The following is a 14868-nucleotide window of genomic DNA, read 5'->3' on the forward strand; positions in this document are numbered from 1 at the left end:
TAGCATGCTCGTCCACACTTCCTTTGGTGTGAGGCCGGGTGTAAGATCCAAGCCCACACCGCCTTCTCCGCGACTGCAAACCCGCCCCTTTTGTCCGACCCTACACCTCCGAGTAGACTTCCCCCGATAATACGGCTTTACTCATGGTGTACTCCGGACAATCCCTCATAGATCGTAGAGCTTATCATCACTAATGGATGGGGATTTAAAAGGATTTCCCAACCTATTGCGGCGGTGCCTCCGGCCCCACCCGGCTCTCCGATCCGTTGGCGTGCAGAAGGGAAAAGATACGGCTGGCTTCCCCAGAGCCATTATAGATCTCATGGTCAACGCGGTTTGTACGGCGCTAGAATCACTGGACGGCATTGGTAATTAATCCTAGGGTGATATAACCCATTGCAATGGAACCTCCACCATATCAACACATACCATGGTTCCATTGCCCGCCCCACATAGTCATATTCATAATTGTAAAATAATACTTTGCTTTTCAATGCATGAGTGATAAGTATAGTACTTTGCATATAGTTTGATACAAATAATCAAATGACATGAGCAAGCGATGAACTTGCCTTTCTTGACTGCAAGATTATGCAGGCAAAAGCTTCGATACGTGAGAACTCCAAATGCTGAAATACCATCATCGTCCGGTAGAGGACAATGTTTAAAGAACTAGCAAAGATGCTATAATGCATAGTATGAGATGCAATCGTCCTGAGCGTAACCTAACCTCGATGATTTAGGATGATGAGTTGTAAAGATTTCTTTACGGTTGGTTGCACTTTTAGAATGATTCTCAAACAAGGTTCTTATTAGGGTTTGGTTATATTAGCATCATAATCAAGTGATATAAGACATCATAACAATCATACACATAAAGAAACAGTGATGGAATAATATGTAAAGAGCAGGTTGTCAATTTTAAGTTCTATAGAACATGGTTGATGATTACTTGTATTATACTTCAAAAGAATAACTTTTGAAGAACATGTTAATTAAGAATTAATGAGTATTTCAAAGAAGGATTGGGGCTTCTAAGGTTTGATTAACATTTGTACTTCAAAAGAATAACTTTTGAAGAACAGGTTAAAATAAGAATATGAAATACTTTAAATAGGAGCTAAGTGCTATTAGGGTTTACTAATAGGACTGGTTGGTGCTTAAATAGAAGTGATCTACATGTAGAAAGTATTAGTAGATTTATTACTGTGGTTTCTCCTAAGCATCATATCAAAGGATGGTTATCAAGGTGTTGCTATGAGTTAGAGTTTACTATGACTTCATATTTGCTTTACCAAATAATCTCTAATAGTTTCTAAGCTAAGTGGTTTATCATTTCCTAAGTAAGGTTTAGTTGGATAGGAACATGTGCTGTGATTTGCTACACAAAGTTGATATTAGGGTTTATCATTATGGTGCTACTAGGGTTTGATGATTGAGGTTGATCTTAATGGTATGGTATAGAGGAGTGGTGATTAATGGTACTAATCCAATTAACAAGCTAAGGTTTGCATCTAGGTGGCACTAATGAATTATATAGGTTTAAACTAAGGATATGGACATGAAATGATAATCTCATGTGACTTGGTTTTATGCTAGTGGATCATAAGCATGCATTCAATTGTTGCTAATTAGGGTTCTATATGTCAAGTGAATCTCCCATGATCATATGTGACACATATCTAGGGTTTTAGAGTTGGTTCTAAGGTGGAATGATTACATGAAATAATGGGATCCAGGTCTTACTCAATTTGAAACTAGGGTTTCTAAATCATGGTACAACTCCTAAAATTATGATTGGTAATAGAGTTGTGGTTACTAATTACTTTGAATCAAAATTAGTAATGGTTTGACATTTTATTAATCTTCACAAGATTTAATAATTAGAGTACTCCTATTCTGGTTTAATTAAGAATCAGGGTTTAATAATTGTTATTAGGGTTTAAAATAATCAACTTGTTAACTAAAAATGTTTAAGTAAATAAGTTTTGATTTACCAAAATAATATTGGCTTATAATCTTTTCTTGAGGTTTTACTATTTAAAGAAAATAGTAAATGGTAATTTGCAAATTAGGGTTTATGAATTACCACTAATAATTAAGTAAATGTAAATATGATAAATAAAATTGATCTTAACATTTTACTTAGTTACTGAATAGTTAAAATTTAATTTTGAAACTTCACTAATTATTGAATTCAAATTGTATTGTAAATAAGGGAAATGGCATATTTAATAAGGTTAAAAATAAATGAATTTTTATTTTGACACACATTTTTGTTTTATATTTTATTTGAATAGAGTTTATTTTTGTGAGCATTTTGACATATTATTCATAATTTTCTGAGTTGAAATGAAATTTCTATGATTTTGCAAAGTTTCACCTATTTACTTGGAATTTGAAATTAAAGGAAAATACTAAAGATACCGGTTCATTTCTACTCCTAGACACCGACGAGTGGGACCAATGGACACGTAGGCTGCCACGCGAGCAAAGACCGGTCAAAACGGACTGAGGTCGTTGACCTCCCCGACGTTTAAACGCCGGCGGCCAGAGCACGGTGGCGCCGCCGATTTAGGGCACCCCGAGATGCGTGGTTGGTACCAATCGAACGAGATGAAGACGAGGAACACGATGGTGGTGTTGGTTTGGCGAGGGATCACCGGAACCATGTCGGAGAACATGTCCCGCGGCGGTGCTCTCCGGTGAACTATCGATCGAGGGCTACGGAGGGTTCTAGGAAGCAAGATCCGGCTCTTCGGATGCGCAAGCTTACCACGAACATGATGGCGTGGTCGACGACGACGATTGCTGCCGGAGTTGAGCTCGATTTCATTGTTACCGGCGATGTACTGAGAAAGGGAATCTTCAAATTCGCCCTGCACCTTGCTCCCCTGGACGATGGCTTGTACCCAGAGGCTCTCCTCGACGATGCGCTTCCAACGAGCCACTGCACGGAGCTTGGGGTGGTCTCCTCCGTCGAACTCGTCCACGACGCCGGCGACAGTAAGTGGATAATGGTGAGAGATAGAGGCTGATTGAGAGAGAATGGATGAGCGGCGAAGAACAAGGAGATCACGGTGATGATCCCCACCTATTTATAGGCCAAGAGAACTTTCGAGGCCTCGACACGACGACGGCGACGGTCAAGAGGTGGCGGTCTCTGGATGATCTCGTGCGGCGAAGATCTTTTCTCCCGCGGATAAACTCGGACGCGAGAGAGATTGGGCGTGCTTCGAGAGGTCCGGCGACGTCCGGGCAAGCTTATCGGCGAGGAGATCGTGGCCTCTGCGGCGTTGCGGCGCTGTCGTGCACGGAGACGAGGACGACGACGTGTTTTATTCTCGCACGATTTTTAAAGCAGTCGAATCGGTATGTGGCTTTGGGCTGGGCTGTGTCTGGGCTGTGTCGGCCTGCTTCGGCTGGTGTGGTGTTGGGCTGCGACGAAGTGGTGCTGAGGTCCACCAGGTAAGTTTCCCTCCAATTCTCTTTTAAATTTCTGTTTTGAATTCTGTTTTGTTTTCTATTTTCTGGTTTGAATTCAAATTTGATTTCTGCTTTGTTTTGTAGGTTCAAAACTATTTGAATATCAATATCATTTTATGATAATACCCACTGCATTGTTTTGTTTTTAAACAACCATTTATAATGGATTAACTTTAGTTCTTAAAAAGCACAAGTTAAAATTCAAATAGATATGAATTTTAGGGTTCAATTCAATTACTTTAAATTTAGGAATCAATTCTGTTTTAAAAGATCTAAAATTGATAACATGTGAATGGTGAACATATTATATTTTGCAAGTGCTTAACCATATTGATTATTCACATAAAAATTAATTATGGCTAGGGTTTAACAAATGGTAAAGGAAATGGGATTGGTTCATGATTTTATGTGAATGATAGTTCTTAAGGTTTGAGAAAATGGTTGGATAACTTTATGATTATGATTCTTGCTTAGCACTTCTAGCTTGGATGTGTACTTGTGATCTATGATACATAAGTTAGGGAACACTATTTTAGGTGGATTGGATCCTATGTGAAGAGGTTTAGGGTTTTGATAATGCTTCACTAATTTAAGTATAAATAGGCATGAGGCATGGCAGGGTTCTACTTATAATCCAAAGGGATACTTGGATTGGTATTTAAATGTGGTCTAGGATTTTAGTAGTGATTACCAAGGTGATACACAACTAGGATTAGAATATAAGCATAAGCTAGGTTATGCTAAATTGGCTAGGGTTACTCCTCCATACAAGGCATGAGGTTTGGTCTGGGGTTAACTACTAGTGATATACTTATTATTTTATGTGGTAGATGATATCTATCAATCATATGGGTTTAACTTATCATCTATATCTACAAGTTATGATCATGCATTAGACAAGATCCACTCATTCCTCACTAATCCTTCCTTATTATTCCTCTCATCACACTCATCCTAGATTCTTAGGGTTTATAATTAATACTAAGTTGTGATGATTATGGAATTGGTTTTCTAAGGTATTGTTATTGGAATAGGGTTCTCACCTCCAAGATTAAATATTGACTTGAACAACTAAGATTAGTATTACTCTAGTATTCTTGTATGAACATGGCTATGATTAGTATTATAACTTCTCTCACTTCTCAATGTCTTGGAATATCCTAAGATCCTACTCAAGAGATGATGATATGATCCTCTAAATATATGGTTTGCCTAGGAATTCTACCTTGCAATCTTGTGTAGCTTGTTCTTCGGGAAATCCGATAAACCCGCATCTTGTGGTATGCCTCCACCTCCTAGCTTCTTCATCTTGATTCTAGCTAATTCACATGGAGTGGCTCTATGTGTTTGTTCCCATGTATGATGGTACTTGAGGATCAAATGGATGAAGGGTGTGGCTCTATTTATAGGCTTGGGTAAGCTCTAGTATCATGACACATAGGTGGTGACTCTTGTTTTGGTTTGATGAGTAAGGTGCTTGGTTGTCATGCCCTCATCCATAGCAATCCTTTGAGCATGAGGTGGCAAAGCTTGGAAAGCAAGTCATGTAGATATTTTCATCCCATGTGGCAAGATCATTATCCTCTCATATGATTTATTTTTGGATAGCCAAGTGGCATTTGCTACTAAATATCTTGTGGATGGTTTTTATTATTGTTGATGAGTCACTATATTATATTTGATTGGATTTATATTATAATATTGGTGAAAAGGTGGAAGTTGAAGGTTATTCCTCAAATTTGGATAGTTTTTGTTTGATTTCACCAAGGCATGATCATATGAGTTTCAAAGTACTCATAGTTAATTTTATTCAAATAGTTTGAACTATAATTCGTAATGTAAATGGATTTAGTTTTATGATATTCCATATACTTAATAAGTTATGATTTAAATGAGAATGTGTGGCTTTTATGCACTTTAGACCCCGTGGTTTAACTTATTTATAAGTGAATTAATTTACACACAAAGGTAGTTGCTAACTTTCAAGTGTTAATAAGTTAGGTTTTGATTATTAAAGAATGTGTTGTTGTAAATCTAATTCCATTTGATCTAATACATACATCAAATCATCTCTACCCAAAATAAGGTTTTAGCAAAGATCACAGTGAAGTTTATAGCGCTTGACTTGATGATCTACTTCAATTCCAGCAAGTCAAGTGAAACTTCGATTCATCGTGGTAAGTTTTATTTGAAGCGCGAAAAATTCCCCGGATTTTCTATGCATGAATGCAATGCACACTTTGGTGTTCTCTCATTTTATTGCCTCTAAACCTGGGATATTACATTTATTGACCTGAAGGATGGAAGAATTGCAGGGCGTCTAGCATAACCAACATCAGCTAGGTAGAACTTACCCTCGAAGATTTTGAGACCATCTAGTATATCCAAGATGTCAGCAAGAATCGTTGCATCATGAGTCGATCCTTTCCATCTAGCACACACATGTGAACTTCATACCAAAACAAGCACATTTTAGCTGGTGTAGTGCTTTCTCCCCATGTATGCATGAGCCTCGCTTCTTGGCACTCTGATACGTCTCCAACGTATCGATAATTTCTTGTGTTCCATGCCACATTATTGATGTTATCTACATGTTTTATGCACACTTTATGTCATATTCGTGCATTTTCTGGAACTAACCTATTAACAAGATGCCGAAGTGCCGATTGCTGTTTTACTGCTGTTTTTGGTTTCAGAAATCCTAGTAAAGAAATATTCTCGGAATTGGACGAAATAAAAGCCCGGAGGCCTATTTTCTCACGAAGCTTCCGGAAGACCGAAGACGAGACGAAGAGGGGCCACGGGGAGCCAAACCCTAGGGCGGCGCGGCCCCACCTGGCCGCGCGGCCCTGTGGTGTGGGCCCCCGTGCCGCCTCTCGACTTGCCCTTCCGCCTACAAATAGCCTCCGTGACGAAACCCCCGATGCCGAGAGCCACGATACGGAAAACATTGCCGAGACGCCGTCGCCGCCGATCCCATCTCGGGGGATCCGCGGAGATCGCCTCCGGCACCCTGCCGGAGAGGGGAATCATCTCCCGGAGGACTCTACGCCGCCATGGTCGCCTCCGGTGTGATGTGTGAGTAGTCTACCCCTGGACTATGGGTCCATAGCAGTAGCTAGATGGTTGTCTTCTCCCCATTGTGCTATCATTGTCGGATCTTGTGAGCTGCCTATCATGATCAAGATCATCTATATGTAATTCTATATGTTGCGTTTGTTGGGATCCGATGAATAGAGAATACTTGTTATGTTGATTATCAAAGTTATGCTTATGTGTTGTTTATGATCTTGCATGCTCTCCGTTACTAGTAGATGCTGCGGCCAAGTAGATGCTTGTAACTCCAAGAGGGAGTACTTATGCTCGATAGTGGGTTCATGCTGCATTGACACTGGGACGATGTGACGAAAGTTCTAAGGTTGTGTTGTGCTTGTTGCCACTAGGGATAAAACATTGATGCTATGTCTAAGGATGTAGTTGTTGATTACATTACGCACCATACTTAATGCAATTGTCCGTTGCTTTGCAACTTAATACTGGAGGGGGTTCGGATGATAACTCTGAAGGTGGACTTTTTAGGCATAGATGCGGTTGGATGGCGGTCTATGTACTTTGTCGTAATGCCCAATTAAATCTCACTATACTCATCATGATATGTATGTGCATTGTCATGCTCTCTTTATTTGTCAATTGCCCAACTGTAATTTGTTCACCCAACATGCTGTTCGTCTTATGGGAGAGACACCTCTAGTGAGCTGTGGACCCCGGTCCAATTCTCTTTACTGAAATACAATCTACTCGCAATACTTGTTCTCATCTGTTTTCGCAAACAATCATCTTCCACACAATACGGTTAATCCTTTGTTACAGCAAGTTCAGGTGAGATTGACAACCTTCTACGCGCTTTGCAAGCGGCAAAGTGAACGTCTGGCCGCAGTAGCAAGAGCCTCATCTTGTAGGCTTTGGAATCTCTTCAAGTGGTGACGCACTCACATACCGCCTCGTTGCCTTCAACGTGCTTCTAGATTGCATCCTGGTTCGATGGACTTGCGTGTTCGTCGTAGGAAAATTTTCGTTTTGCTATGCATACGTTGTCGCTACAAAACGTGTGAACTGCTCGTTCTATCAAAGCCTCTCGCTCTTGGGGGCCCAACACTCGTCTGCAAGGAAAGGAGTGGGCAACCGTTAGACTTATCAAGCATTATTTTATTTAGCTGCCTTGTTTGCCGCAGTGATAAAGGTAAAAGGCACTCATACTACGGTGCTAGCGTAACGTATTATTTACTGCGCTCGTCTGTGTGTTGTAGCTCAGAAAGATTATTTCCTTTAGATCTTGCAATTAGCATCTTGTATGTTTCTTGTCTACACTAGTTTGGCATAATGTACAAGAGTGAGCTTCTTATTCTATTTCCTGATTTAAAACATGGATTGTTTGATGCGAAAATTAAAAAACCTATGAAATCTTCTTTGCATGCTTGGTAGTAATATTAGTATGAACACTTTAGAACACCATTGTTGACAATAATATAGAAAGTTCTAAGCTTGGGGAAGCTGGTTTTCATGATCTTTTTAGTCCCCCAAGCATTGAGGAGAAAATTTTCTTTGATGATACTTTGCCTCCTATTTGATGATGATAATGATAGTGGTCTTTTGGTGCCACCTACTATGGAGAGTAAATTTTGTTGTGATTATACTATGCCTCCTACACTTGATGAGAATAATAATGATAGCTACTTTGTTGAATTTGCTCCCACTACAACTAATAAAATTGATTATGCTTATGTGGAGAGTAATAATTTTATGCATGAGACTCATGATAAGAATGCTTTATGTGATAGTTATATTGTTGAGTTTGCTCATGTTGCTACTGAAAGTTATTATGAGAGAGGAAAATATGGTTGTAGAAATTTTCATGTTACTAAAATGCCTCTCTATGTGCTGAAATTTTTGATGCTACACTTGTTTTATCTTCCTATGCTTGTTACTTTGCTCTTCATGAACTTGTTTATTTACAAGATTCCTATGCATAGGAAGCATGTTAGACTTAAATGTGTTTTGAATTTGCCTCTTGATGCTCTCTTTTGCTTCAAATACTATTTCTTGCGAGTGCATCATTAAAACTGCTGAGCCCATCTTAATGGCTAAAAAGAAAGAACTTCTTGGGAGATAACCCATGTGTTATTTTGCTACAGTACTTTGTTTTATATTTGTGTCTTGGAAGTTGTTTACTACTGCAGCAACCTCTCCTTATCTTAGTTTTGAGTTTTGTTGTGCCAAGTAAAGTCTTTGATAGAAAAGTAAGTACTAGATTTGGATTACTGCGCAGTTCCAGATTTCTTTGCTGTCACGAATCTGGGTCTATCTCCCTGTAGGTAGCTCAGAAAATTACGCCAATTTACGTGCATGATCCTCAGATATATACGCAACTTTCATTCAATTTGAGCATTTTCGTTTGAGCAAGTCTGGTGGCCTAATAAAATCCATCTTTACGGACTGTTCTGTTTTGACAGATTCTGCCTTTTATTTCGCATTGCCTCTTTTGCTATGTTGGATGAATTTCTTTGATCCATTAATGTCCAGTAGCTTTATGCAATGTCCAGAAGTGTTAAGAATGATTGTGTCACCTCTGAACATGTTAATTTTTATTGTCCACTAACCCTCTAATGAGTTGTTTCGAGTTTGGTGTGGAGGAAGTTTTCAAGGGTCAAGAGAGGAGGATGATATACTATGATCAAGGAGAGTGAAAGCTCTAAGCTTGGGGATGCCCCGGTGGTTCACCCCTGCATATATCAAGAAGACTCAAGCGTCTAAGCTTGGGGATGCCCAAGGCATCCCCTTCTTCATCGACAAATTATCGGGTTCCTTCTCTTGAAACTATATTTTTATTCGGTCACATCTTATGTGCTTTACTTGGAGCGTCTGTGTGCTTTTGTTTTTGTTTTTGTTTGAATAAATTGGATTACATCATGCTTGTGTGGGAGAGAGACACGCTCCGCTGGTTCATATGAACACATGTGTTCTTAGCTCATAATATTCATGGCGAAGTTTCCTCTTCGTTAAATTGTTATATGGTTGGAATTGGAAAATGATACATGTAGTAATTGCTATAAATGTCTTGGGTAATGTGATACTTGGCAATTGTTGTGCTCATGTTTAAGCTCTTGCATCATATGCTTTGCACCCATTAATGAAGAAACACTTAGAGCTTGCTAATTTGGTTTGCATATTTGGTTTCTCTAGAGTCTAGATAATATCTAGTATTGAGTTTTGAACAACAAGGAAGACGGTATGGAGTCTTATAATGTTTACCATATGTCTTTTATGTGAGTTTTGCTGTACCGTTCATCCTTGTGTTTGTTTCAAATAGCCTTGCTAGCCTAAACCTTGTATCGAGAGGGAATACTTCTCATGCATCCAAAATACTTGAGCCAACCACTATGCCATTTGTGTCCACCATACCTACCTACTACATGGTATTTATCCGCCATTCCAAAGTAAATTGCTTGAGTGCTACCTTTAAAATTCCATCATTCACCTTTGCAATATATAGCTCATGGGACAAATAGCTTAAAAACTATTGTAGTATTGAATATGTACTTATGCACTTTATCTCTTATTAAGTTGCTTGTTGAGCGGTAACCATGTTTACGGGGACGCCATCAACTATTCCTTGTTGGATATCATGTGAGTTGCTATGCATGTCCGTCTTGTCCGAAGCAAGAGAGATCTACCACCTTCATGGTTGGAGCATGCATATTGTTAGAGAAGAACTTTGGGCCGCTAACTAAAGCCATGATTCATGGTGGAAGTTTCAGTTTGGACACATATCCTCAATCTCATATGAGAAATAATAATTGTTGCCACATGCTTATGCATTAAAAGAGGAGTCCATTATCTGTTGTCCATGTTGTCCCGGTATGGATGTCTAAGTTGAGAATAATCAAAAGCGAGAAATCCAAAATGCGAGCTTTCTCCTTAGACCTTTGTACGAGCGGCATGGAGGTACCCCATTGTGACACTTGGTCAAAACATGTGCATTGCAAAGATCCGGTAGTCCAAGTTAATTAGGACAAGGTGCGGGCACTATTAGTATACTATGCATGAGACTTGCAACTTGTAAGATATAACTTTCATAACTCATATGCTTTATTACTACCGTTGACAAAATTGTTTCATGTTTTCAAAATCAAAGCTCTAGCACAAATATAGCAATCGATGCTTTTCCTCTATGGAGGACCATTCTTTTACTTTGATTGTTGAGTCAGTTCACCTATTTCTCTCCATCTCAAGAAGCAAACACTTGTGTGAACTGTGCATTGATTCTTACATATTTGCATATTGCATTTGTTATATTGCTTTGCATTGACAATTATCCATGAGATATACATGTTACAAGTTGAAAGCAACCGCTGAAACTTAATCTTCTTTTGTGTTGCTTCAATACCTTTACTTTGAATTATTGCTTTATGAGTTAACTCTTATGCAAGACTTATTGATGCTTGTCTTGAAGTGCTATTCATGAAAAGTTTTTGCTTTATGATTCAGTTGTTTACCCATGTCATATACATTGTTTTGATCGCTGCATTCACTACATATGCTTTACAAATAGTATGATCAAGTTTATGATGGCATGTCACTCCGTAAATTATCTTTGTTATCGTTTTACCTCGCTCGGGACGAGCGGAACTAAGCTTGGGGATGCTGATACGTCTCCAACGTATCGATAATTTCTTGTGTTCCATGCCACATTATTGATGTTATCTACATGTTATATGCACACTTTATGTCATATTCGTGCATTTTCTCGGAACTAACCTATTAACAAGATGCCGAAGTGCCAGTTCTCGTTTTCTAGCTGTTTTTGGTTTCGAAATCCTAGTAACAAAATATTCTCGGAATCGGACGAAATCAACGCCCGGGTTCCTATTTTACCCGAAGCATCCAGAACACACGAGAACCGCCAGAGAAGGGGGGCAGGGCCACCACACCACACCCCGGCGCGGCCAAGGGGGGGGGCGCCGCCCTAGGGTGTGGGCCCCCCAGAAGCCCTCCTGCGCCGCCTCTCCGCCTATATAAAGCCCCTGACCTAAAAACCTCGGGGCGTTCGACGAAAACCAAAAAAACCTTCCAGAGCCGCCGCCATCGCGAAGCCAAGATCTGGGGGACAGGAGTCTCTGTTTCGGCACCCTGCCGGAGCGGGGAAGTGCCCCCGGAAGGCTTCTCCATCGACACCGCTGCCATCTCCACCGCCATCTTCATCACCGCTGCTGCTCCAATGAGGAGGGAGTAGTTCTCCATCGAGGCTCGGGGCTGTACCGGTAGCTATGTGGTTCATCTCTCTCCTATGTGCTTCAATACAATAATCTCATGAGTTGCCTTACATGATTGAGATTCATATGATGATGCGTGTAATCTAGATGTCGTTATGCTAGTCAAGTGAATTTTACCTATGTGATCTCCGGAGACTCCTTGTCCCACGTGTGTAAAGGTGACAGTGTGTGCACCGTGTGGGTCTCTTAGGCTAGATTTCACGAATACTTATTCACTGTTGAATGGCATAGTGAGGTGCTTATTTATATCTCTTTATGATTGCAATATGTTTTGTATCACAATTTATCTATGTGCTACTCTAGTGATGTGTTATTAAAGTAGTTTTATTCCTCCTGCACGTGTGTAAAGGTGACAGTGGGTGCACCGTGTTAGTACTTGGTTTATGCTATGATCATGATCTCTTGTAGATTGCGAAGTTAACTATTGCTATGATAATATTGATGTGATCTATCCCTCCTACATATGCATGAAGGTGACAGTGTGCATGCTATGTTAGTACTTGGTTTAGTCGTGTTGATCTATCTTACACTAAAGGTTACTAAAATATGAGCATTATTGTGGAGCTTGTTAACTCCGGCATTGAGGGTTCGTGTAATCCTACGCAATGTGTTCATCATCCAACAAAGTGTAGAGTATGCATTTATCTATTCTGTTATGTGATCAATGTTGAGAGTGTCCACTAGTGAAAGTGTAATCCCTAGGCCTTGTTCCTAAATACTGCTGAGTTACTACTGCTTGTTTACAGTTTTACTGTGTTACTACTGCTGCAATACCACCACCATCAACTACACACCCGCAAGCTATTTTCTGGCACCATTGCTACTGCTCATACTTATTCATACCACCTGTATTTCACTATCTCTTCGCCAAACTAGTGCACCTATTAGGTGTGTTGGGGACACAAGAGACTTCTTGCTTTGTGGTTGCAGGGTTGCATGAGAGGGATATCTTTGACCTCTTCCTCCCTGAGTTCGATAAACCTTGGGTGATCCACTTAAGGAACTTGCTGCTGTTCTACAAACCTCTGCTCTTGGGGGCCCAACACTGTCTACAGGAAAGGAGGGGGAACGTAGACATCAATCATTAACCACAGATTGAAGTAGATCAGACCCCAAGACATACAAGATTGGAGATAAAGGATCCCCTTGTCTCACACCCCTTTTACAAACAAACTGCTTCCCAGGTACTCCATTCAACAGAACAGATGAAGAACCAGAAGAAAGAATACTCTTAACCCAGCCAATAGTCTTCTCATCAAAACCTTTGTGCTTCATAACTTGCAAAATGACCTCATGCTCAATTGTATCAAAAGCCTTTGCAAAGTCAAGCTTAAGGACAATTATGGGTTTCTTAGACACATGACATTGATAAAGATATTCAAAAGCCCATGCCACACAATCATGAATTGTTCTTGACTTGATAAAACCATACTGATTTTTATGAATGCATTGCATAATTTTCTCATCGAAACCTATTGGCCACCAACTTTGTCAAGAATTTAATACACACATTTGTTAAAGATATGGGCCTAAAATCATTAACTGTCTCTGGTGATTGCACTTTTGGGACCAAAGTTATATAAGACCCATTAATGTTCTGCAAATTAAGAGTACCCTCATGAAACTCTGTCACCAGATCAAAGAATTGCTGCTTAATTATTGGCCAACATTTTTTAAGAAAGTGTCCAGTAAAACCATCTGGCCCAGGTGCCTTATCAGGAGGCATCTGTTTAATTACCAACTCCATCTCTTCTTCCAAAAAAGGCATAGAAATTTCCTCTAAGCCCTGAACCTTTGTCAGCAGTCTAGCAAGGTCAAATTGCATGCAAATTCCTTCAGTCCTTCCCATCCTCTCCTTATAACTGGACCACAACAGACCAGCCATCTCCTCATGATCAGATACTTGCCTACCATCAGTAGCAGTGAGCATGGAAATTGCATTCCTTCTATGCCTCTGTGTGGCCATGGCATGAAAGAACTTAGTATTGTCTTCCCCAACCTTAACCCATCTAATTGTGCATCTCTTCCTCCAATAATTACACTCCACCAAGAGGAGATTTTCCAAATGAAGTTTCACAATTTGTCTAAAATTCAACTCGAGTCGGGAACAAAGGTCTCTGCTCCTCCAGGGTATCCAACAGAGAAATGACTTTATTACAATTCTGAATATTGATTTTAAGCTTTGACAAGCTTGTGTGCCATTTCTTAAGAGCATATCTTAAAGATTTGAATTTGTCAGCCAACACTGCAGAGCTATAAGCTTTATTTGACCTGCTATTCCAAACCTTCTTGACACAATCCAAAAACCCTGGCTGCTCAGTCCAAAAATTCTCAAATCGAAAGATATTTGCTTTTGGAATAACTGTATCAATGTTCACCACACATGGGATATGATCTGAAGCAGTATTTGCTAGTGGCAATACCACAATATTGGGATATGTAGATATCCATTCAGCACTGGTAAAGAACCAATCAAGCTGCTCCAACAGGGGTTGATTTTGCATATTGGACCAAGTATATTTTCTCCCCTTAAGTGGCAATTCAAGCAAACCCAACTGACCAATGATTTCATTAAACAAGAACATGTCATTAACATTACCCCCTGGTTTATTTCTATTGTCACTTGATCTAATAAAATTAAAATCACCCGTAAGCAACCGATTCATTGCCGCTTGGAATGTGCAGAGTTATATAACCAGTTCACAAAATCATCCCTTAATTCACCCCGACAAGGCCCATATACTCGAAACCAAATTCCAAGATTCACCACTATGAACGAAGTGAAATTCACAATTACTCCATATCTTTGCAATTCAATTAAACTCGCCAGTAAACAACTGCAGAACTCCATAGCACCAAAATACCTCCGGAGGCACCAACGGAAGGTGAATACACAAAACTGTCAAATCTTTTTGGGCAGCAATTTCTTATTAACTTATGATCAATCACTTCACATTTAGTTTCTTGAATACAAATAATGGAGCATTGACTCTCTTCAATTTTTGATCTTAAGGCCCTTTGATGCTTGTCAGAGTTCAACCCTCTAACATTC

Source organism: Lolium rigidum, chromosome 4 (assembly GCF_022539505.1).
Source record: "Lolium rigidum isolate FL_2022 chromosome 4, APGP_CSIRO_Lrig_0.1, whole genome shotgun sequence".
NCBI lineage: Eukaryota > Viridiplantae > Streptophyta > Magnoliopsida > Poales > Poaceae > Lolium > Lolium rigidum.